A 24905-nucleotide genomic window follows, 5' to 3' on the forward strand; every position below is an offset into this window, starting at 1 on the left:
TATTCATGCATTTAGCACTCCATTCCCCTGTTGAGTCCTTGGAATAGTTTTTTGTCTATGAATACCATTAGTGGAGCAATGATCTTCAAATTGATGACTGCAATACTCAACACCATTATAGGATCTGAGACATTTTAATTTCTTACTAGTCTCATTTTTAACCAAGCATTTCCATTTCATAAAAGTTTCAAATACATCAGATTTCTATCTAAAGAAATAAACCCATACTTTTATAATTGTATCATTAATGAATGTAACATAATAATAAGAGCTACCAAGGGAAGATACCTGAACTAGTCCCCATACATTGGTATGCACAAGCTCTAATTTCTCCTTTTTATTTTCCTTCCCAATCTTCACAAAATTCACTCTCTTTTGTTTTCCATACACACAACTTTCATAGAAATCCATATTAACACATTTTAGACCTAGTAAAACTTTCTTTGAATGAAGTACTTTCATACCTTTCTCACTCATATGCCCAAGTCTATTGTGCAACAACACTGTATCAGAATCTACAATAGCTATTTGTTCTCCTTGCTCAACTATAGAAACTATTCTAGAACATTTATTTTTCTCTAAAACAATTAAAGTAGAAGGAATAATATGACCTATACAAAGATATAAGGTGCCTACTTTCACACCTTTTGCTACTACAATGGAACCTTTTGAAAGCTTCCATTTTTTATCATTAATAGTAACTACACAAATCTCATCACTAAGTTGCCTTGCTGAAATTAAATTCCTACTCAGCCTTGGAGCATGTCTTACCTCATGTAGTAGCCAATGATTACCATTCTACAACTTAATCTTAACTTTTCCCTTTCCAACAATCTAACAGGGTTCATTATCCCGTAAATAAATAAGTCCAAAATCCAATTCGACATAATCAATGAAATAACCTCTATGAGGTGTAGCATGAAATGAGGCACAAAAATCTAAAAGCCATGAATCATCAACACTTTCTAAAGATAGAAGCAAAGCATCCTCTTCAGGTTAGTTACCAAATTTTCCTTCTTGTCTCCATTTGGTTTATCTCCTTCATTTTTCCTTCGAGTCCAACAATTTTTTTTATGTCGAAGTTTTCCATTGTACCAGAAATCATTCATTCCTCTTGATTGAGACCTCCTCCCCTTTCACTTTCCTCTTGATTTCTTACAATTTTTGGAATTACTTCCTCTCTCAATCGTTCTACCTCGACTTTGTATCTTCAAAGAACTTCTTAATGTAAATCCTTCTAAGGTTTTCCTATGAGTTTCCTCACTCAAAATAACATTGATCACATCATCATATTTTAGGGTACTAGATTGAGGAACATAATTACTCACTACCATTACCAAGCCATTCCAACTTTCAAGAAAAGAAAACAAAATTAGGAGAGTCCTAATTTCTTCATCAAAATTGATACCCACTAAAGATAACTAACTACTAATAATATTAAACTCATTTAAATGATCTACAAAAGATCCACCATCAGCCATTTTCATATTAAATAAATGCTTCATGAGAAATGCCTTTTTTGAAGTAGGGGCTTTTCATATAGTTTTGCTAGGGTTCACATCAATTCTTCTGTTGTCTTTTCTTTTGTAATATTAAATGCCACCAATGGTACTAGACATAATTGAATGCTTCTAAGTGCCTTTCTATCCAAAATATCCCAGTTGTCATTTGACATAGATCCCCGATTCTTGGTTTTGCCTTCCAACGAATTCTATAAATCCTTCTACTAAAGATAGTCTTTCATTTGCATCTTTCATAACTAAAATTTCTACCCATTAAACCTGTCAACCCTAAGCTTACCCTTGTCTAGCATCACTCCCACTCAACTGTGAGACTTCCACTCAACCATGAGACTTTTCTATAGAGGATAACTAAAAGAACAACCTCGCTCTGATAACACTTGTTAGGATTAAACCACAGATAGAAATAACAATTAAATGCAAATATAAACAACATCAAAAAATAATAGATCACACAGAAAAGAACAAAAGACACCAAGATTTAATGTGGTTCACCCAATCCCTGGGCTATGTCCACCAAATAGAAAGTTTGATATTATTACATTCTAGTGATTTCAACCTGATTACAATCTATAATTTCTTACAACTCAATACTACTATAAGAACCAATTTTCACATCACAGCAATGAAACAATCCCTAACCCTAAGCCCTTTTATATAAGTATTTTTACCACTTCAAGGTTGTAATTAATGATTACATGTTGGTCCAAAATCCCAATAAAATAGGGCCTAAAATTTTTTATTACAAGAAGGCCCCAAATCTCGAGCCCCAAAGAATTTATGAAGTATGCATAGAACTTTCCTTATCATTCACCACAAGCTCACACTATCATTTGTTGGAATTTCTAGCTTCTCCTCAATATTATCTCTTGTAGGATTATCTAGAGTAACTGGATTAATCTATGGAGTGATGGAAGTAATATGGCCAAATAAATTTTCCTCCAATAGTCTAGCAATTTGGAATTGTTGATTTGATAAGGAGGAGGGCTTTGGCTACTAGTTTCTTAGCTATTGTGAAGGGAAACATAATGAAGGGATAGAATGTTGTACACAAATCCCTCAAAATTTGACAATGCCCTGGTAAGGTGGTTGATGAAGTATTGTGTTTCTTGATCTATTTGTATTTCATTCTAAAATATTGTCATGACCAAATTGTTAGTTATCTAGAGTAGCATATGTTGACATTTTAGTCAAGTTTGTTCATTAGTGACACATACACTTGATCAAACAGCTAATAACTACCAAGCTTATTATATAGTTAATAGTGTTAACCAAGTAATTTAGGCTCTATTGAGTTCTAAAATTGCTACCAAGTATCAAGAATAGTATTTAATGTGCACTAAGTAGTTTCTACCAAGTTGGTGATTATCAGTGGAAATGAGCTTCTTAGTGTTTATCAAGTTTCTCAATGCAAACCGAGTTTTACAGTGGTTACCAAGTGCACAATTTTATTAATGTGAATCCAATATTGACTGAGCCACATAGTATCTATTAGTCTCAGAATGGTTTTGGCATTTGAGTGCCAACATACTTAACCACTTTCTACATTAAAGCTGAGCACACTATATATGCCGAGCCACAACATGTGCCAAGTCAGGGAATCCAATAGGTGTCAAGTGAGGATCAAGTGCTAAGTGACTTTAGGTGCTGAGCATGATACAAGTGCAGAGTAATATTTAGGTGCTGAGTCATAGACGATGCTGAGAAAAATAAAAATGCAACAAGAGCTGAGTAAGCCAATTTTTTATATGTGCCGAGCATCAGGAATCAGTAAGTGCCGAGTAACATAGAATGCACATATGAGTTTGTAACTTCACTAATTCAAACGTAAACTATTTTCATGGCCGACACATGATGAATCTTAAAGGATTTAAGTGATAAGATAGAATATTTTATATTTCCTATGCAATCTACATGTAGCCAATAAGAAAAATAGAAAAGGCATGCAACCAATAATAAAAGTGCAAGGAATGAGTGGGAAATACAGATTCAATATGGATTGTAGATCCACACCTAACCCTAAGTCTTTGAATGTATTTATAAAGAAGATGAAATCTCATTGTATATGTGATGGATGAAGGAGTGTAAGGGAAACTATTTCAGAGTGAAGAGTATCAAAATTCAGAGGATCAAGATCAGAGAAAGCAGATCAAGTGCCTAAATTCAGCAATCAAGGATTGTAAGCTATCAGGTTTGTCATACCTAATAATCTCTAGCAATTGTATTAGAAAGGAAACCCTATGGTGATAGGTTAGCTTAACAGCTATTTTGTAGATCCTTTAAATAAGTGATTAAATCCTTTAACAAGGTAACACTTCATGTAAATTTTGTGTAAATCCTTTAACCAGGTCACTATTGATATAGTGTAAAGCCTTTAACAAGGCAGACCATCAGAAGTGGTCAAAAATTATTGCTATAGTGATTTTGTGGGTATCATCCCCACCCCAATTTTACCTTCTTATTCTTGGAGGGTTTCTGGGTTACCAAAATCTTAAGTGTTATGTGCTGATGCATATGTGTTTCTCATGATTGCTTAATGTTGATACGCATGCATGTTCATTTCAATAATATGTTATTAAGGGTTTAAAAATAGGTCAAAAGTTAATAATTTTGATTCACCCCTCCTCTTAGAAGAATTCTTTCCATTAAGTCAGTCCAACAATTCGTATCAGAGCTTAATTCTCTCAAGAAGAAGCCTAATAGCTTGGAGGAAAAGATCTAAAGATGGAACTTTTCAAACTTGGAAAGATCATTGAGAACCAGATGATAGATGTGCATCTCACTCTACACAAGGTAGAGAAAGCTAGAGAGGAATTAAGAAAATCCTTGAAAAGAAGGAAAGAGATAGCCATAGCTGAAAATGATGTAAACTTCAGGGAGATTGATACCACACAAATGTTTGCCAATGGAGACACTAAAGAGTTTGATGCAGCAATAGTAGAACTGATGGAGAAAAACAAAGTTCAAGTAGAAGAGATAAGATCTCTCAAGATGGAACATGAATCACAGGCCATAATGTTATTTAAAATCACTGAACAAAAGAAAAGAGTAGTTCAGGATAGAGTCATGATGGAAGATGACAAAAGAAATCTTGCAAACAGACTTGAGGAAAAATGCATTGAATTAACAAGGATCTCAAACATGCAGATGGATACACTTGCCCAAATGATGAACCTCCATCATGAACTTAATATGAAAGATATTGAGATCTCTACTTTGAGGATGCAGAATGAACAATTGCAAAATGAATTGAACAGAGAAAAAGAGATAGCAGAGAATCTCAACAACTCAAGTGAAGCCATCAAGTACTTTGAACAGTTGATAAAATTCCCAAGATCAGCCCATGATACATCAAGACTTGGATACAATAGCACTGGAGTTGGAGAATCATCAAAGAGTGTTGAGAAAAGAAGTGAAAAAGGTAAGGATTCTAAACCCACTTGTCATTACTGTAATAAAAAGGGGCATACTACTAATGTTTGCAGGAGTAGAAGAATCAATCAGCCAAACACACCCAAAAGCAAGAGTTACTGTCACAAGTGCAACATGCAAGGACATATGACACAAGATTACAGATCTAAAGTCACGAGGACACAAAGATTTGATGGACATTGTCATAATTGTAAGAAGTATGGACATAGATCATTTGAATGTAGATCAAAGCCTATGTGGACATGAAATCAACTAGCAAAAACAAAAGAAAACCACTACTGTTGGGATTACAACACTAGGTATAGCTATCATTATTGTAAGGAATATGAAAATATCCCTAAAAATTGTATAAGAAAACACTTTAGAGGGAATTATAGTAGGTGGCTAAGTCAAACCACATGTTTCAATTGCTTGAAAACTGGTCATATTAGTAGGAATTGTCCTACAAGGTCCAAAGCACCAAAAATTGAATCCAACAAAGGAAAAGAAAATAAGAAGACAAATGAATAAGAATTGGAAGAAGAAAGATGAGTGTAGAAAATCAAGTGGAGGGATCACTTCACCCAATGGGTCAAGTGATCACACTTCATCAAACTAAGCATAAGAGAGGTGTATGGGACTGATATAGAAAGTTACATCATACATCAGTCCCAAGACAAAGAAGTACTAAAAAGAATAAATAAGCATAAGCAAAGATGCCAAGAAATAATATGAAGATTCTCACAAAGCTATCAAATTTTCCTTAGATGCCGCGTAAACCCCAATACATGCTAGGTTCCTATCAGTGACTAAGTTGATAACTTATGCCAAGCTTATGGAAGTCGAGTGAAGTGGAAGTGTAGTGCAAGCAGAGTAATATTAAAAATCCTTTAGAAGTCGAGTGGGCAGTTGAGTATTTAATACGATGGGAATAGGGTATATTATCGTGATTTCAATCATTCTTCCTTATTGTGATCAAGAAGCAAAGAAGAGAAAGAGAGAAAAGTGACTTAATAGTAGAGAATCCAGTATTCCAAGTAGAATCCAACCTCTTAAATTGTGTTTTCATCGATTTTGAGGTATTTTCATTTGTGCCGAGCTACGCAATTTCATATCTCTATGTAAAGGAAACCCTAGTTTGCATAAATGGCTTCAAGTTCTAAGAAAACCCATGATAAAGAGTCATTTGAAGTCTAGCTAGTATCGAATGAGGTTAAATAGCCTAATTTTCATCCCATCCATGAAGTTGTATACAAGAATGATCCCGTCAGAGCCCTTTATTGCATACCTCCAAAAGTTGTAATGGTTCAAGACATAAGAAGATGCTATAATTGAAAGATAGGAGCCATAGGAGATATGGAAATAAGGGAAGCCTATGAGAAGTTGTGTGTAGATGGAGTTTTGAAAGATGAATACAAAATTGCCAAAAGGAAGGGTTTAACACGAGTTCTAATTTTTTCCACTGTATTTAAGATAGAATGGATTAGACTTGTGTTAAGCAGAATTCATGATGGTAGTCTGTGGCTAGAAGATGTTCCCATCAAGATCACGAAAATAATCATTCATAGGGTAACTGGATATCCTACCCTAGATCAGTTCAAGACCTTGAGAAGTGAATCCAAGGAGGTTATTGAGAAAAACATAAGTGCCCAATGGAATAAAAGAGGAATGACAATTCACACCATTTAGGATCCTCTCATTGAATTTGCTGTTAGAGTTATTGCCCATAAATTCTATCAATCTAGTAGACTCAACAGTGTGCCACATATTGCAGTAGATGTAGGCTACAAATTGGTGAAAAAGGATCATACTTATGATCTTGTAGAACTACAAATACAATAGATTAATGAAAACCTTGCAGCTATAAGAAGGAAAAAGGATGCCCAATGCAAATTTGGTGCAATTTTGGTTTGTATATTCTTCTACATTCTGAATGAATTTCCCTCTTTTGGAAAAGTTATATGGATAAATGACAGAAATATCATAGCCCAAATTAATGAATATATAGAACAAATGGGAGACAATTTTGACACACTAATGACAAGTTATTTTGAGGATTTCAAGAAATCCATGAAGCAAAGTGTAAGAATACCACTTTCCTTAGTGGAAAGACATACTAATGATATATGCTTCTTAGTTGATATTGATTTCACCTATATCCAAGTAGTAGTTCCAAGGGTGAGATGGCTAAGGCCATTTGGTTATAAGATCAACATAGATGAAGCATCTGTAGCAATAACTACATTATTGGCAGAAGAGATAGACAAGTGTGCTCCACACTTTGGAACTTATGATGTAGTAAGGTCAAAGGTGAATATGAAGTTAAATAATGCCTCCATAATGAAGAAGAAAGATAAATTGGTGAAGAAAATTAAGAAAAAATTTGGTGAAGGAATTGAGGCCGAAGCAAAAGAAGAAGAAGAAGATGATGATGATGATGATGATGATGAGGATGAACAAGAGCAAGGCCAAATGGAATTAACTCAAGGTCTAGGTAAAGAAAAAGGGGAAGGTGATGAGGAATAAGAAGTTGATGAAGTACCAACCCAAGCAAAGCCAAAGAAAAGAAAGGCAACAGTACAGCCTCCAGCCCAGCCCAAAACAAAGAATGGTGCTAAGCCAATTCAAGCCAAGCCACAAATACCAATCACAAGGGCGACCACAAGGGCATCTTCACAAAAGGAAAAATAAAAAATCAAAGAGAAGAAGAAGGCTATTGAACAGACTGGTGAAGTGCCAAGAAAAAGAAGAAAATATGTTGCACAACTAGATTCTGATGAGGAGGAAAGAACAAAGTCAAAAGATATCAGCCAATTCAGAGTGGTAAGTCATCCTCCCAAATCAGCCTTAGATAAAATTTGTGAAAATATTAAGAATGCAGACTTTTCTGATTTGAAAAGCATTGACTTCAACAAGCTCAGTAAAGAAGAGCAAAACAAAATAGAAGAATCAGTATATGCCATGATGGCTGAATTGAAGACTACACCTCTAGAGCTAAACAATACCATGCCTAGAGAATTATATGAGATAATTGAAAAACAAATGGCATCATTTTTTGAAAATTGAAAAGGAGATAAGAGAATCTACCTTAGCACAGGTGATGCCTGACCTAACAAGAGGTCAAATAACAAAGGCTAATAAGAAATATAGTGGCAATTTCATACCAAAGTATAGAGCCTTTGATATCCTACAAAAAAAGATTGAAAATGTTGTCAGTAAGTCAACAAAAATTATGGAAGTTGATATATGGCTTGACTACTATCAAAGATGGAGAAGAAGATCCCCTTGAGGGATAAAACACAAAACATGAAGAGCCTAGTGAGAAAGAGGAGGAAGAAGTAAAGAATACAGAGAAAGGAGAAGAAGAGAAGAAAGGAGAAGAAGAGAAGAAGGAAGAAGAGAAGAAAGGAGAAGAAGGGAAGAAGGGAGAAGAAAAGAAAGATGGAGAGGAGAAATAAATAGGTGAGGAAGAGGAGACACAAAAATAGGATGAAATGACAATAGCTGAGCAGGAGAAACAATAAGACCAGAGTGTGCAAGACACAATTTCCACCTTCTAGCCCTCGTCATGTACCCATCACACCTACAAAAACTATAACTATATAGGATGTTCCTAAAACTTCTACTCAGAACATAAATCCTTTAATTATAGAGGATCTCAAAAGAATCCTTGACCAATCCACAAAACAAGAAAAATTATGTATAGATCAAGTATTGGTCAGTGTGGATGAATTACAAAAATTAGTAGAAGACATAGTTAGAGATAAGGTGACTGCACAAGAACCACCTTCCATCATCTCTATAGATACTGGTGGTCAACTTCAAATGAAAATAGTTGTTTCATTAGGAATAGTTGACATCATAGTATAGAAGCTGAGTGTAGCAGGAGACAAAGAAGTAGAACAAACAGGACAAACTATAACATCTAATCCTATAGCACAAACACAAGGTGCACTTCCTAAAATTTATATAATTGATTAAGGTAGTAGACAGTAGGAGGAGAAAGTAGAGGAAACCCCTAAAGAGCAGGAGGTAATACAAACATTGATAAATTTTCCTACCTCAGGAACTCCTTCAAAATAGCCAAGTAATGATGCAATGCCACTATAAATATCAGCACTATGATCATGTACTACAAATGTTGCAAGGGTACTTGACCATGAAGACCCTAAATTAGATGAGGAGATAGTCATACCAAGTTATGACTCAAAAACAATAAGCATTGATCAAATCAATGAGGTGCAAGAAGCATTAAATAGAAGAAAGAGGTAGGAGATACTTAGGAAGGAGTATAAACAAGAGAAAGCATTGCATGAGATTAAGGACATCTTTATGGATGCCTTCAGTTTGTAGTCACTTGATGAGTCAAAGCATATAATGGAGCAATTATCAGATATTGTTGACCAGGTGACAAATGAAGACCAAGAAACAAATGTAAAACCTATGGAATGGTCTAAAAGGAAATTCCAAGGTAAAGTAAATGAGAAAATATCTAATGAAATTGCACTTTCCTAGGTTGAATTGGCAAAGATGCCTTACAAAGTGAAAAAGGTACTTGAGAATATATTCTCATTATACAACAAGCTGTGTGACTTTTCATACTTCACATAGGAGACATGCCAAAGAATAATAAGCCTAGAAAGGAATCTGAAGATTAAAAGCATGCAACTACCCCAAGGTCCAGCTCAAAGTGAGAAGCACTTCAATCAAACGCTTCACACCCAGAAAGAAGTAGTTGTGTTAATAGCAGAAGAGGCCACCATTGAGGCCAAACTGATACAGCTCCAATCCTCCATTACCCCACATTTGGAAGTACTCCATAAAGAACAGGTCTATACAGAAACTATTCTCAAGAAAGATCCTAATCTTTCTACTTTAGATGGACTTGTTCACCTTGCTGTAGTGATTTTCATCTAGCACAAGTCATTATAAATTGCTTTGCATAATTGGGATGCAGCTCTCAGAATGATTATGGAGGTAAATAGCACACTTTTGGCAAAATATGGTCTTAACCCTTAAAACCTTTTGACATAAGTGTCAAAAAGGGGGAGATATTATAAGATGAATAGGGGGAGACAAGATAAAAGGGGAGCATGATATATAGCACAAAATTATAGATTTTGAGCTATATATTATAAGTTACAAAATTTTGACCAAGGTTTTAAAACCTCTATATATACTAAGTAGATTAGTGAATGTACTCATAAGGTCAGATAAATAATGCTTAGTTAAGTGTTTTTGTCACTCATGTCAAAGGGGGAGATTGTTAGTCTCAGAATGGTTTTGACATTTGAGTGCCAACACACTTAACCACTTTCTACATGGAAGTTGAGCACACTATATATGTCAAGCCACAACATGTGCTAAGTCAAGAAATCCAATAGGTGTCGAGTGATCTTCAAGTGTCGAGTAACCTTCAGGTGCCAAGTGACTTCAGGTGCCGAGCATGATACAAGTGCTAAGTAATATTTATGTGCCAATTCATAGATGATGCCAAGCAAAACAGAAATGCAACAGGAGTCGAGTAAGTCAGTTTGTTATATGTGTTGAGCATCAAGAATCAGTAAGTGCCAAGTAACACAGAATGCACATATGAGTTTGTAACTTCACTAATTCAGATGTAAACCATTTTCATGGCTGACATATGATGAATCTTGAAAGATTTAAGTGATAAGATAGAATCTTTTATATTTCCTATGCAATCTACATGCAACCAATAAGACAAATGGAGAAGGCATGGAACCAATAATAAAAGTGCAAGGAATGAGCGAGAAATAGAGATTCAATATGGATCGTAGATCCACACATGACCCTAAGTCTTTGAATGTCTTTATAAGGAAGATGGAATCTCATTGTACATGTGATGGATGAAGGAGTGTAAGGGAAACTATTTTAGAGTGAAGAGTATCAGATCTCAGAGGATCAAGATCAGAGAAAGAAAATCAAGTGCCTAAATTCAGCAATCAAGGATTGTAAGCTATCAGGTTTATCATACCTAATACTCTTTAGCAATTGTATTAGAAAGGTAACCCTATAGTGATAGGTTAGCTTAATAGCTATTTCATAGATCCTTTAAATAGGTGATTAAATCCTATAATAGGGTAACACTTCATGTAAAGTGTTTGTAAATCCTTTAATCAGGTCACTATTGATACAGTGTAAAGCCTTTAATAGGGCAGGCCTTTAACAGGGTAGACCATCAGAAGTGGTCAAACATTATTGCTGCAGTGATTTTGTGGGTATCATCCCCACCTCGATTTTACCTTCTTATTTCTAGAGGGTTTTTGGGTTACCAAAATCTCAAGTGTTATGTGGTGATTCATATGTGTTTCTCATGATTGCTTAATGTTGATATGCATGCATGTTCATTTCAATAATATTTTATCAAGTGTTTAAAAATAGGTCAAAAGCTAATGCTTCTAATTCACCCCCCCTCTCAAAAGCATTATTTCCATTAAGTCATTCCAACAAGTGTCAACCAAGTCATTTACTTTATACCAAACTCATAGTAATAGTGTTGACCAAACCATGTAGTGTGAATCAAGTGATTCAGTTTATATACCAAGTTTTGTAGTATTCACCAAGTCACCTATGTAGACCAAGTTCATACTAGTTGGAAGTGATTAGTATGGATTAAGATTCTACATCTATCAAGTGCATGATGATGCTGAGCATTGACAATAGAGACTACGTATTAGAACCTCATTGAGTTTCTCTTGAGAACCTGAGTTCCTACAATTGAGTTGACCTTGCATATTGTGGTGAAACTTGTATTGTAGCTGACTTTGATGAATTATAAATTGGATTTGTATATATGAAATGTATTGTATCACATCCAAAGGAATTAATAAAAAGAAGATTATTAAGCAGGAATGTGAAGAAAAAGGCTATAATAATATAAGGAGCAACAAAGATTTATCTATCACAGCAAGGTGATCATTACACACAAAGGGTATCTCATTCAACAAATCATAGTTGTAGATCAAGTATAATGACTAGTTCATCCTAATAGATGGAATAGTTAAATCCTTTCACAAGGTAGACTTAATAGTCTTTGGTAAATTTATTTATCGAGTGCATACTTCATTGCATGTTTGTAAATCCTTTTACAAGGTGGACCTAGTAGTCCTTATTACTCCTAAAAGTGTAGATCATTAGAAGAAATAATTGTAAGCCTTAATAGGCCAACTTTATGCTACAGTACTAAAGCTTATGGGTATCATCCCCACCCCATTTTTACTTTCTATTTGGAAGGTTTCTGGGTCAACATATTGTGTGTCAAAGTGTTATGAATTTTTAATGCTTCTAGTTTTTCATGCATGGAATTAGATTAGAATACACATGAATGATTAATTGGTAAATAAGGAATAAGTTTTATAAGTTACTCAATCACACCTCCTTTCTTAGTAACTTAGCCTATCATATATTTCCAACAATTGGTATCAGAGAAATGTGATTCTTAGAAAAACTTTAATAGCTTGAGTAAAGATCAAAAGAAATGGAGGTATTTAGACTTGATAAGGCTATTGACAATGAAAAGCTAGATTTGGAATTGGCTATTGGGAAACTTAAGAAAAAAAAGGAGTAACTCTCTTAGTCCTTGAAAAGAAGAAAAGATCTTGCAATACAGATGAATGAAAAACTCTACATTGAAGAAAGAATTGAAGACATTCATTCAAAAAGTAATTTAGATGAAGCTAATGATGCAATCAAAGAACTATTAGAAAAGAATGGCACACTTCAAGAAGAAGTAAGAAAGCTGAAAAGAGAGTGAGAAATTCAGTCAACAAGATTGTGTGAAGTCATGGAAGAGAAAAATAAGACAAAAGAAGACTTAGAAGGAAAGAATAATGAAATTCAACATCTTTCCCTTCAACAAGAAGATTTCATTGATCAACTTACTAATGCAAATGAAGAAATTGTGAGCTTAAGATCAAAGAATGAAAAATTATAGAATGATCTAAACACTAAAAGGAAAACTAATGGGAGGATGATGAAATCTCAAGTAGACATGAATCAATTGAATTAGCAAAGCCAATATAGATAGAAAGGCAAAGTAGGAATTGGATATACAGAAGAAGGTGAATCATCCAAGCAAGGAGCTCAAAAGAATCAAAATTCTACTTGTAGTGACTTTTGTAAGTTAGGTCATACGTCAAACAAATGTTGGAGTAATGGTAAAGCTAAATTTAATAGAAAATGTTACAATTGTAATCAACATGGTCATAGAGAAAATGAATGCAAAGTGAAACCTAAATTTGAGGGAAAATGTCACAAATGTAGGAACCATGAACACAAATATTTTGAATGCAAAACTAAGATATTGAATCCAGTAGAATTGATTGTAAAAGCTATATTTGGTTGGGACTATAACATTTGGTGCAGATGTCATTACTATGGAGAATTTGGATACATTAGAATGAATTGTGTAAAATATCACATGAGGACAAGAGACACCACTAAAAGATGTTTTGTTTGTATAGAACTTGGACACCTTTCCAAGAACTATGTGATCATTGGAAAAATTGAAGATCTAAAGAAAGCCAAGGTTGACAACATCAGAAAGTAGATAAGACAATAATGGATTCCAAAATCCTCTAAGAATGCAAGTCCGAGAAATGAAACAAATGTCACTCAAGAATTTCTACTTGATCTTACATTAGTTACATTTCTACAAGATCCATATCATGATTCAAGATGCAAAGGGATCATTGAGTGTTTGAAGAAATTCTAGACATTACCAAGCTTGGTCAGGTTGCAAGGCTCTACGGAGCAAGGTTGGGAGTTACTAATTTTTATGTGGACACCGAGTCATGGATGACTCTACTAAGAAATTAATTAAGTTGAGTGGAAGATAGTTTTTCATCAACCAAGTGAATGTACCAAGAATTTATGGTAATTGAAAGGAAATTTTTTATAAAAGGGTGAAATCAAATTCATTTGTCACCATGAGTTTTGAAGAGCTATTTGCAAAGAGCGAAATATGTGCATTTGAGTGATCTATACGAATTATTGTTGAGGTTTTCCATATTTTCTCAAACCCTACCGAGCAATGAAATCCTCTAGTAGCAAGACCTAGAAAGGGTTAGAGATGTTGGTTTGAGATGTTGAATGGAAGGCACCTAGTTTCAAGCTTAGTCTAGCAATTGCGGAAACCCTTGATCCCACTAGAGCAGAATCTTAGATTCCATCAAAGGTACTTCTAGTAAATGATAGTCACTTACATTTTTGATGTTCTATTCAAGATATAGGAACCTTAGAAATGGATGACACTTTGGAGAAGTTGTACCTGGATGTGAAGGGTTGAACCCACATTCCTCACATGCCCCAATATTTTTAGATTAAGTGGATAAGGTTTATCCTTAGTTGTGTACATGATGGGTAATTATGGTTGGAGTAACCTATTCCCCATAATGAATAAAATGATTCATTGCATCATAGGGCTTCCAATGTTGGTCAATGCAAAAACCACCAAAACCCTAAGTTAGGTAGAATTGGAGAAGAAATCCCTTGTTGAATGGGATGGAAGGGGTATAAAGATCAGTTGTGTTACTGATATGGATTTGAAATTTAGAATACATCTAATTGCATAAAAGATATACAGCTCAAGTAGACTCAACAATGTATGTTACTGATATGGAGTGAAAATTTAGAATACATGTAATTGCACACAGGATATACAACTCAAGTAGACTAACCAATGTATCATGTGAAGCAGTGTATCTCACTTTCAAAGTGGTCAAGAAGAACATGTCCTTTGACCTTGCTGAGTTGACATTGAACCAATTCAACTAAAATATGGAAAGCATAAAAGATTCTAAAAATAACCCTTGTAAGTTTCATTCACTCTTAACCTATTTATTTTTCTTTGTGCAAAACTTTTTCCCATCAAAAGGTATAGTTGTATGGAGAAAAGATGTACATATTCTTTATCAAATCAATAAGTATATAGAAAAAATGGGGGGAAATTATGTCAATATCATGGACAGTTACTTTGATGCATTTAAGGATTAGATGAATAAAAGATTCAAAATCCCAAAGAAACTTTTTGAAGATTACAAGGATGATATTAGTTTTATGGTTGATTGTAATAAAGTGTATATACAAGCTGTTAGAGAAAGAATTTTATGGGTCAAGCCTCTAGGTTATGAGGTTAATATTGATGAAACCAAGGATATCATTGAAGTATTGTTAAATGAACTTGTTGATCCAAAGGCTGCATATTTTGGAACATATGAGGAAACCAAGGATATAATTTAATTAGAGATACAACTCACTCAAGTTGTCAACAAAGGGAAGAAAAGAATAGCAAAACTAAAACAAACCAGCTCTACTCTCCTATTGACAAAAGGAAAAAGAGATGACATAGAAGATGAAGAAAAATTAGAAGAAGAAGAGCTAGTAATGAAGAAAGGTAAGGTTATTATAACCAAACCTACCAAGCCATCTACTGCAGTGTTAACAAGAAGAGCATCTAGGAAGAAACAAAAATTGGGTGATGAAGGAGGGATGCAATTTTTAAATGACCACCACCCACATTCCACAAAAAATTGAAAGAAATTGATTTGGGAGTGGGCATGGAAAATTTCAAGGTATGAGATAAGAACTACAGAGGAGAAGAAGCAAGTTGAAGAAATGGTTATGTCTAAGCTAGGTAAATAGAAGTATTCTTCTAACCACCTTGCACAATAGATTCCCAGTGAATTCATAGAGAAAATCAAGCCAAGATGGGAACATGCCAAGAAACCTACTAAGGGAATATATGAGTAGACTCTAAGGAAATTCATGCCTAGTTTAAGTGATAAAGAAGTGAAAGAGTCCATCAAGAAAAATGAGGAGAAACTTGCTTTGAAGTTTAATACTTAACTAACATTGAACATGTAGTGAAGAATGCTGCTGACACATGGAAGAATATCTATAATCTTCATAAGAAGAGTGATTTTGTTGTTAATTTCATTGATAATGAAAATGATGGTGAAAATGACAAGGAAGAAGAAACAAATGATGAGAATGTAGATGATGAGAAACAAGAACAAGAAGCCACTAAGGAGAATCTCCCTGAGATTTAGAGAATGGAGGAGACTGACCTTGAAAAGATTGCAGCAATAGTTATAGCCTCACTTCCTCACTCTCCAAGAAAAGCTTCAAAGCCATCTACCTCAAATAAAGCTACTATCAAGTTGGTTGTGTTAAGCACTAAAAATCCAAGCACTCAACCAATCTCTACACCTCTTCATCTCAATACTTCATTGACTGAAGAAACTAGCACTTCTTCTATCAAGCAGTCAGTGATTCCTCCCTCATCAATTTTGGTCACTCAGGAAAAAGGTATTCCTTCAATTAGTGCTAAATCTACTTTTTTTGCTATTCCTACCATTTTTACTATTGCTTCTATTCCAAGCATGCAAATAATAAGTACAAAGATAGTTGAGATGAAGCCTCAACCGAGTACAAAAATGTCTACCAAATGGAAAGAAAAGGAAGAAGACATTGATCTTGATGAGGATATAGTTATCCTAAATTTGGATATCTCTAATCTAAATCTTGATCAAATTCATATAGTAGGAGAGCTACTACAAAAGAAAGATAAGAAATAGAGGCTTAGAGAGGAAAGAAACAAAGAACTTCAAGTTCTTGAAGATGCAAAGAACATTCTTGTAGAGGCATTCAACACTAAGGTTGACACTTCTCAACCTATTTTGGCTCATTTAGTAGAAGTGGACCATAAATTCAATGAAGATTTAAATGGACAAGAGAAATTATTACAGAAAGTAGAGAAGAAATTTGAAAATAAAGTATTGGAGCTAGTAGCACAAAGATTACCATATACCAAGTAGACTTGTCTACTATTCTAGGCTCATTGGAAAACTCTTGCAACAATGTCACTTCTCTATTTGATAAAATCCATGACACATCTATTTTTACATAGGTAATCAAATAATAACTCTCCAAGATTGATGAAGACTAGAAGGCAAGTGCACATCAGTTGTTACTTGACCTGAGCTATAGTTTTGCTCACTATACAAAGATTAGATTTCTAACTGATATGTAGGCAGAATTACTAAGGGAAGAAGCTAGGATAAGATCTAAACTTGTAGATATACAAGGCATGATTCTTGTAAAAATGGATGCATTGTAGAAACACATTTCACATGGTAAAACTCTCATCCATGATAAAAACTTCTCCATTTTTTATCACATGATAGACTTATTAGCAAAATTTCAGATGCATTGCACACAAGCAAGGTGTTGCAAGAAAAATGGGACAAGACAATAGCACTAATTCTAAAGGTAAATTCTAATTTGTTGTCACATTTTGGCATTACCATGTAAAATACACCTTTGGAATTTATTTCAAAAAGGGGGAGAAGATATAGTATACAAAGGAGGAGAAGATGTATATAACATGTAAAGCATATTGTAAAAGGGGGAGAAGATGTAATATAAGATGTGATGTATAAAGGGGAGAAGATGAGAAGATATTTATAATAAAAAAAATATTGGATATATATGTATGGGGGAACACCATCAAATTATATACATGTATAGATATTTAGATACACGTCTCTTACAATAGCAATCTTTTAAAAGTAGAATACATTACCGAGTTGAAGACACAAGTTGAAGACTAAAGATTTTTTTGAACCTTTTGAGAATTTATTTTTGATTGATAAGTGTTTTTGTCACTAATGCCAAAGGGGGATATTGTTGGCATTTTAGTCATGTTTTTTTATTAGTGACACATACACTTGATCAGATAGGTAACAACTACTAAGCTTATTGTATAGCTAACAATGTTAACCAAGTAATTTAGGCTTACTAAGTTCTATAGTTGCTACTGAGTATTAGAAACAATATTTAGTTTGGGCTAAGTAGTTTCTACTAGGTTAGTAATTATCAGTGTAAATTGAGCTTCTTAGAGTTTATCAAGTTTCTTAGTGAAAACTGAGTTCTACAGTGGTTATCAAGTTCACAGCTTTATTAATGTGAATCTAATGTTGATTGATCCACACAATGTCAACCAAGTGATTCAATTTATATTGATCTCATAGTAAAAGTGTTGACCAATCTATGTAGTGTGAATGAAGTGATTCAATTTATATACTGAGTTTCATAGTATTCATTGAGTCACCAGTGCAAACTAAGTTCAAAATACTTGTAAGTGATAAGTATAAAACAAGCTTCTATGTCTATCGAGTGCATGATGATGCCAAGCATTGACAATGGATGTCAAGTATCATAACCTCACTAAGTTTGTCTTCAAAACCAGAGTTCTTGTAGTTGGGCCAACTTTGTGTATTGTGGTGTAACTTGTATTGTAGCTGACTTTGATGAATTCTAAATTGGATTGACATATATAAAATGTATTGTATCAAATCCAAAGACATGAATGAAAAGAAGATTATTAAGCAAGAGTGTGAAGAAAAATGCTATCATAGTATAAGGAGTAGCAAATATTTATCTATCATAGCAAGGTGAGTATTACACACAAAGGGTATCTCATTAAGAAAATCATAGTTGTAGATTAGAGATCAGCCACTGGTTCATCCTAACAGGTGGAATAGTTAAATCATTTCACAAGGTAGACTTAAAAGTCTTTTGTAAATCTCTTTATCAAGTGCATACTTCATTGTATGTTTGTAAATCCTTTTACAAGGTGGACCTAATAGTCCTTGTTTCTCCTAACAAGGCAGATCATCAGAAGTGATCATTGCAAGTCTTAACAAGCTAACTTTATACTACAGTACTAAAGCTTGTGTGTATCATCCCCACCCTAGTTTCACTTTCTATTTGGAAGGTTTCTAGGTCACCATATTGTGTGTCAAAGTGTTATGAATGTTTTAATGCTTTTATTTTCTCATGCATGCAATTAGATCAGAATACACGTGAAGGATTAATTGGTAAATAAGGAATAAGTTTTATAAGTTACTAATTCACCCCTACATTCTTAGTAACTTAGCCTATCATATATTTCCAATAGCATATACATGGGGTATCAAGTTGAATATGTCACAAACATTCTGATGGTATTCAAGGGAAGTAATTAATGAAGAAATTCCCTTTCCAATATTTATAAGTCCATTTTTGGGTTGATCTTTTCCTAGGTTACCTTTCTGGAAATCATACTTTTCTTTCTTTTTCAACTCCCTCTTCTTTTTTTGTTGCACCTTTTCCTCTTGTTTCTTTTTTTTATAATCTTTCTTTCAAGTTTTTTCTCATCTTTCCTTTTTCTTAACTCAATTTTAAAAATCTCATTTTCCTCCAATTAATTTTTCTTCCTTTCTCTCAAATCTTTAAGTTCAACCTTCCTTGCTTCTTTTTTCTCTTGCAATCTTATGTACTCATTAGATATAAGTATTTGAGAATTTCTTCCCAATCTAAGAGTAGCATTATCATATGGAGTGTATCTCTTTGTAACCCTTTTAATTGGTAGCTTTAGAACAATTATTAATGAACCCTTACTACATAATATCTATTCATCTTCTATCTCAAATGATACACATTTCTTCAATACATCTAGATTATATTTAGTGCAACCATCTTTATCTTCATTATGTTCAAAAATTGAGGAATGGACAATGAAATATCTTCATTTTGAAATTTTCCCAATTCCTTTGCTCCTTCTTTAACCCAAACAAGTGAATCAAACTTTGGTGTCAAACTCATTTCATCATGGAGGTCATTTTCAAATTTTTTCTAGCTAGTGTATGTTGGTGAGAACACATCATTTTCTAGTGAACTTGTGTTTCCATTTGGATCATCTTGTTGTTGTTTTATAATTAGTACCACACATTTTTCAATGGCATCACCATCATAACCAACTAACTTTAAAATGATTTCAATTCATGTAACATCATTTTCATCTTCCAATTGAATGCATAATGTGTCTTCATGTCATTACAAGGAGAATTTGTATGTGTTGGTGAACTTGTGTTCTCATTTTAATCATCTTTCTTTTGTGTTTCCATTTGTGCCACACATTTTTCAATGGAACTACCATCATAACCAACTAATCTTGAAATACTTACAATTCTTGTAACACCATTTTTATCTTGAACATTGAATGCATCACTTGGCATAATTTCATTAGAGAGGGAATCTCTATTCAATGGCTAAGTTACAATCCTTCAAAAACCAACTGTAATATTGTCAAGTGCACAAGGGCAATTTTGAAACCTTTGCTCATAAGTTTTGCCAATTCTATTCTCCTAATTTCTATGTGTCAATATTTGGCCATCCATTTTGATCCTTTTGATTTGAAATATCCTTTGAATAGAGAAAATACACTTACATCTAAAGGTTGAAGTCAATAACTATTGTGAGAAGGAAATATAAGAAGATCAATTGTTAAAGATTTTTCCACTTAAATTGTGGCAAAGAAAATATGACTTCCATGTCCATAAAAGATAAGGAGATTCCTATTTTTAGGTGAAGCACTATCTGGAACAGATCTAGCAAAGTGTTGTAGCCAATTTAAGAATATCCCTTTTTTAATCCAAGCACATGCCTATGTTGCCATGCAAGCTCCTATTTCACAATTTGTGATGTAATTTTTAAGTTTTCATTTTTCTTTGAAAAGATAAAATACTAGTATATTATTACCTCTTGCATTAATACAAAAGAGTACTATGATCCATTCTCTACTTTTTTATCATATTTGAGGCACACTTTTACTTTCTAAAGTTATAATCACCTGCATACCACATTATTTTCCTTCTTGAAAACCTATTTCGTCTTAGTTGCATATGTTTGTTGGTTCATAATGATTATAATCATACAATTTTTTCAATTTATCATTAAATATGGAATAATACTTGGTCATAGCATCACTTCTCTACTCCTATCTAGACCCTTTTCAGTCCTTATTATCAATTATAGATGGCTTCTAAAGAATCCAACCCACGATGATCTACCTGGTAAGACATTTTTAATGTATCTAGCCTTGTTTGGAAGATGTGGGCCACATAAGATGAATAACCTCTAATTTGCAACAATGTTGAGTTAAATATTTACACCATTGAACAACTTCTAGGTCTTTTTAACCAAGGAGATAATTGTTGTGATTCTTGAGCTAATATGATAAGCTACTCATAGGGATTCTCCACTTCTTCATTGCCCCTCTTATTAAAAAGAAATTATCTTCACCATCTTCAATGGCATGATCTATATTGTTGTGATGTGGACCCTAGTCATACTTGAAGGTTTATTCAGCATGATTTCCCCATAGATTTTTCTATGGGGGTTTGGGGGTAGCACCCCCATGATGGGGTCAAGCGATAAAACTCCTTGTAGGGTTTTAGGGTAGCTCCCCTTGTGCATTTCTTGTTGTAGTATAGGTTGGGTTCAATGGGAAATACCCTAGCAATGGTTTTCAAGGGTAGTGCCCCCAAAGAAAAAAATAACTCACTATTGTAAAAGGTATCGACTGCTCATTTTTTCTATTGGATGACTTGTTCTATCCCTAATTTTTTAAGTGGAAAAAGATTGTATAAAGTAGATTAGGATTAAGATTTCATAATGTATGATGAGATTATATGTTCTTATGGTGGTATTGAGTTGCAAGGTATTGTAGATTATAATCACAAGATAATAATAATATTGGACTTGTTGTTGGTGGACATAGCCCAAGGATTGGGTGAACCATGTTAAATCCTTGTGTCTTTTGTCCTCTTCAATGTGATTAACTATTTTATGATATTGGTGTGCATGTAATTGTTATTTCTATCTATGATTAATCCTAAGAAGTGGTATTAGAGCTAGGTTGTCATCCTTTTTTTTAATCCCAGAATGTCGTCATCTTTTCTTAGCTATCCTCTACAGGATGGTCTCATGATTAAGTTGGGGTAACATAGTTTAGCGGGAGTCTCACAATTGAGTGTAAGTCTCAAAATTGAGTGGGAGCGATGGAAAATGAGGGTAAGCTAAAGGTTGAGAATTTAAATGGGCATGACTTTCAGCTATGGAAAATGCAAATGGAGGACTATCTTTATCAAAAGGATTTATGGTGGCCATTAGAAGGAAAATCCAAGTAACATGGAACTCTGATAGATGAGGAGAGGACAATTTAAATTAGATAGGCTCTTGGAAGTATTTGATTATGTATAGCACAATTAGTGACATTTAATATTACAAAAGAAAATATGATGAAAGAGTTTATCCAAACCCTAGTGAAATTATATGAAAAGCCCTCTACTTCAAACAAGGTATTTCTAATGAAGCATTTATTTGATATAAAGATGGAAGAATGTGGATCTATTGTAGATCATTTAAATGATTTTAATATAGTTACTACTCAATTATCTTCTATAAATGTTAATTATGATGATGCAATTAGGGCTATCTTAATTTTGTGTTCTTTGCCTTAAAGTTGGAATAATCTGGTAATGACTTAGAGTAATTCTATTTGTGGATCTAATACCTTAAAATTTGATGATGTGATTGGTGTTATTATGAGTGACAAAACTCTAAGGAAAACCTCAAATGGATCTACATCAAGAAGTGCTTTGAACACACAAAGCAGAGGCAAAACAATTGAGAGAGGAAGTAATTCTAGAAATTGTCAGAAATCAAAAGGAAAATCAAAGGGGAAGAGGTCTCAATCTAGAAGACCAAGAGATTGTCGGTACTATGGAAAACTGAGGCATAACTAGAAGAAAGATTTTTGGACTCAAAATAATAATGAAGGATATAAATGTGAAGGGAAGAAGGAGGCACATGTGGTAAGTAAAAAATCCAAAGAGAATGCTTTGCTTCTTTCATTAGAAACTATTGATGGTTCTTAGGTTTTATATTATGTGGATTCATTTCATGTACACCCCATAGAGGTTATTTTATTGATCATGTCTAAGGGGATTTTGGGCTTGTTTATTTGGGGGTTTAGTGAACCTTGTTAGATTGTTGGAAAGGGAAAAGTTAAGATTAAGTTACAAAATGGTAATCATTGGCTACTAATGAGGTAAAACATGTTCCAAGAGTGAGTAGAAATTTAGTTTTAGTAGGGCAACTCGTTGATGAGGGTTGTGTTGTTACTTTTAATGATAAAAATTAGAAGATTTGAAAAGATTCCTTTGTAGTAGAAAAAGGTGTGAAAGTAGGCACCTTATAGCTTCGTAAGGTCATATTGTAGCTTCTACTTTAATTGTTTTAGAGAAAAATGAATGTTTAGGAACAATTTTTGTAGTTGAATAGGGGGAACAAAGATTTGATGTAGATTCTAATATAGTGCTATGGCACAAAAAACATGGGAATATGAGTGAGAAAGGTGCAAAATTACTTCATTCAAAGAATTTTTTACCAGGTTTGAAATGTGTCAATATGGATTTCTGTGATACTTGTGTGCATGGAAAAAAAAAGAGAGTGAGTTTTGTGAAGAGTGGGAAGGAAAAGAAAAATGAGAAAATAGAGCTTGTACATATAGATGGATGGGGACCAGCTCAAGTATCTTCCCTTAGTAGCTCTCATTATTATGTTACATTTATTGATGATGTAACTAGAAAAGTATGGGTTTATTTTCTTACAAAAAAAAATGATGTATTTCAAACTTTTAAGAAATGTAAATGCTTGGTTAAAAATGGGACTGGTAAGAGATTAAAATGTCTTAGATCTGATAAAGGTGGTGAGTATTGTAGCTATGAATTTGAATATTATTACTACACTAATGGTATTCATAGATAGAATTTTTTTTAAAGGACTCCACAGGAAAATGAAATGGTTAAGCACATGGACAAGACAATAATGGAGCATGCAAGGACTATGAGGTTGCATGCTAGGATACCCATAAACATGTGGGTGGATGTTATAAATCATATTGTATATTTGATTAATAAAGGTCCTTGTACTCCTTTGGGACATGGTATTCTAGAGGAAGCCCTGACTAGTAAGAAGGTGAGTTATTTTTTTCTCAAAACCTTCAATTGTGAAGCATTTTCACATATAGATTCTTAAAATAGAGCCAAGCTAGAAGCTAAGTCAAAGAAATGTGTATTTTTTGGCTATGACATTGATGAATTTGGTTGTAAGCTTTGGGATTTTGAAAGTCACAAAATCATAAGAACCAGCGATGTCATATTCAATTAGAAAGTGGTGTACAAAGATTTGTTGCAACAACCTAAGAAGAAAGAAAATGATTATGTAGTGTTGGATGATACTTAAAAGGAAGATGTTCTAGTAGTCTCTCCTGCTCTACAAAAATTGCAACAACAAATACCACACACCCTAGTAAATGTTAGATTGTCAACAAGGCTAAGTAGACCTCCAGAAAAAAATTCTCCCTCTTTGAGTCTATTTTACTAATTGATGCTCGTGAACTGGAATATTGTGATGAACATGTAGTAAATGTTTACATTTTGAGAGGAATATCTAGTAATTTTTCACATTTTGGAGCCTCTACTACTAATTTACAAGGATATTTTGATTTAGAATTGGTAGGAGAAATTGATACCAAATAGACTACTATAGGTTATGTAACTTTACTATCAGTGAAACAATAGTGAGTTGAATTTTTTGATTATAGAAGGTTAATGCTTTACCCATTACAGAGGTAGAGTATGTTGCTACTATAGAGGCAACTAAGGAGATGATACTACTTCAATTCTTCATTGAAGAATTGGGACTCTTATAGAAGGGTAATTATTTATTTCATGGATAGCCAGAGTGTCATTCATCTTTCAAAGATGCATATTTTAATTTAATTGAATGTAATTATTCAATTAAATGAAAAAGACATTTATGAGGTCATATCTCATTTTATTAAATAAAATATCTTTCCTAAATTCTATTTCTCAATTCAAAATGGAAATTCTTAGTTAACTACTTCTCGAATTAGAAGTGACTCAAATCACTTACTCTCACACTAAAGTGAATCTGAGTTAGCTATTTCTTGCACTTAGGATTTGAGGTAGTTAGCTACATCTGTATTTGGAATCTTCCACTTTGACTGAATCTTTGCTTCATTCCTGATAGTTAATCTGAGAT

The sequence above is a fragment of the Cupressus sempervirens genome, chromosome 11 (genome assembly GCF_028749045.1).
Source record: "Cupressus sempervirens isolate cs-2001-9-10 chromosome 11, ASM2874904v1, whole genome shotgun sequence".
NCBI lineage: Eukaryota > Viridiplantae > Streptophyta > Pinopsida > Cupressales > Cupressaceae > Cupressus > Cupressus sempervirens.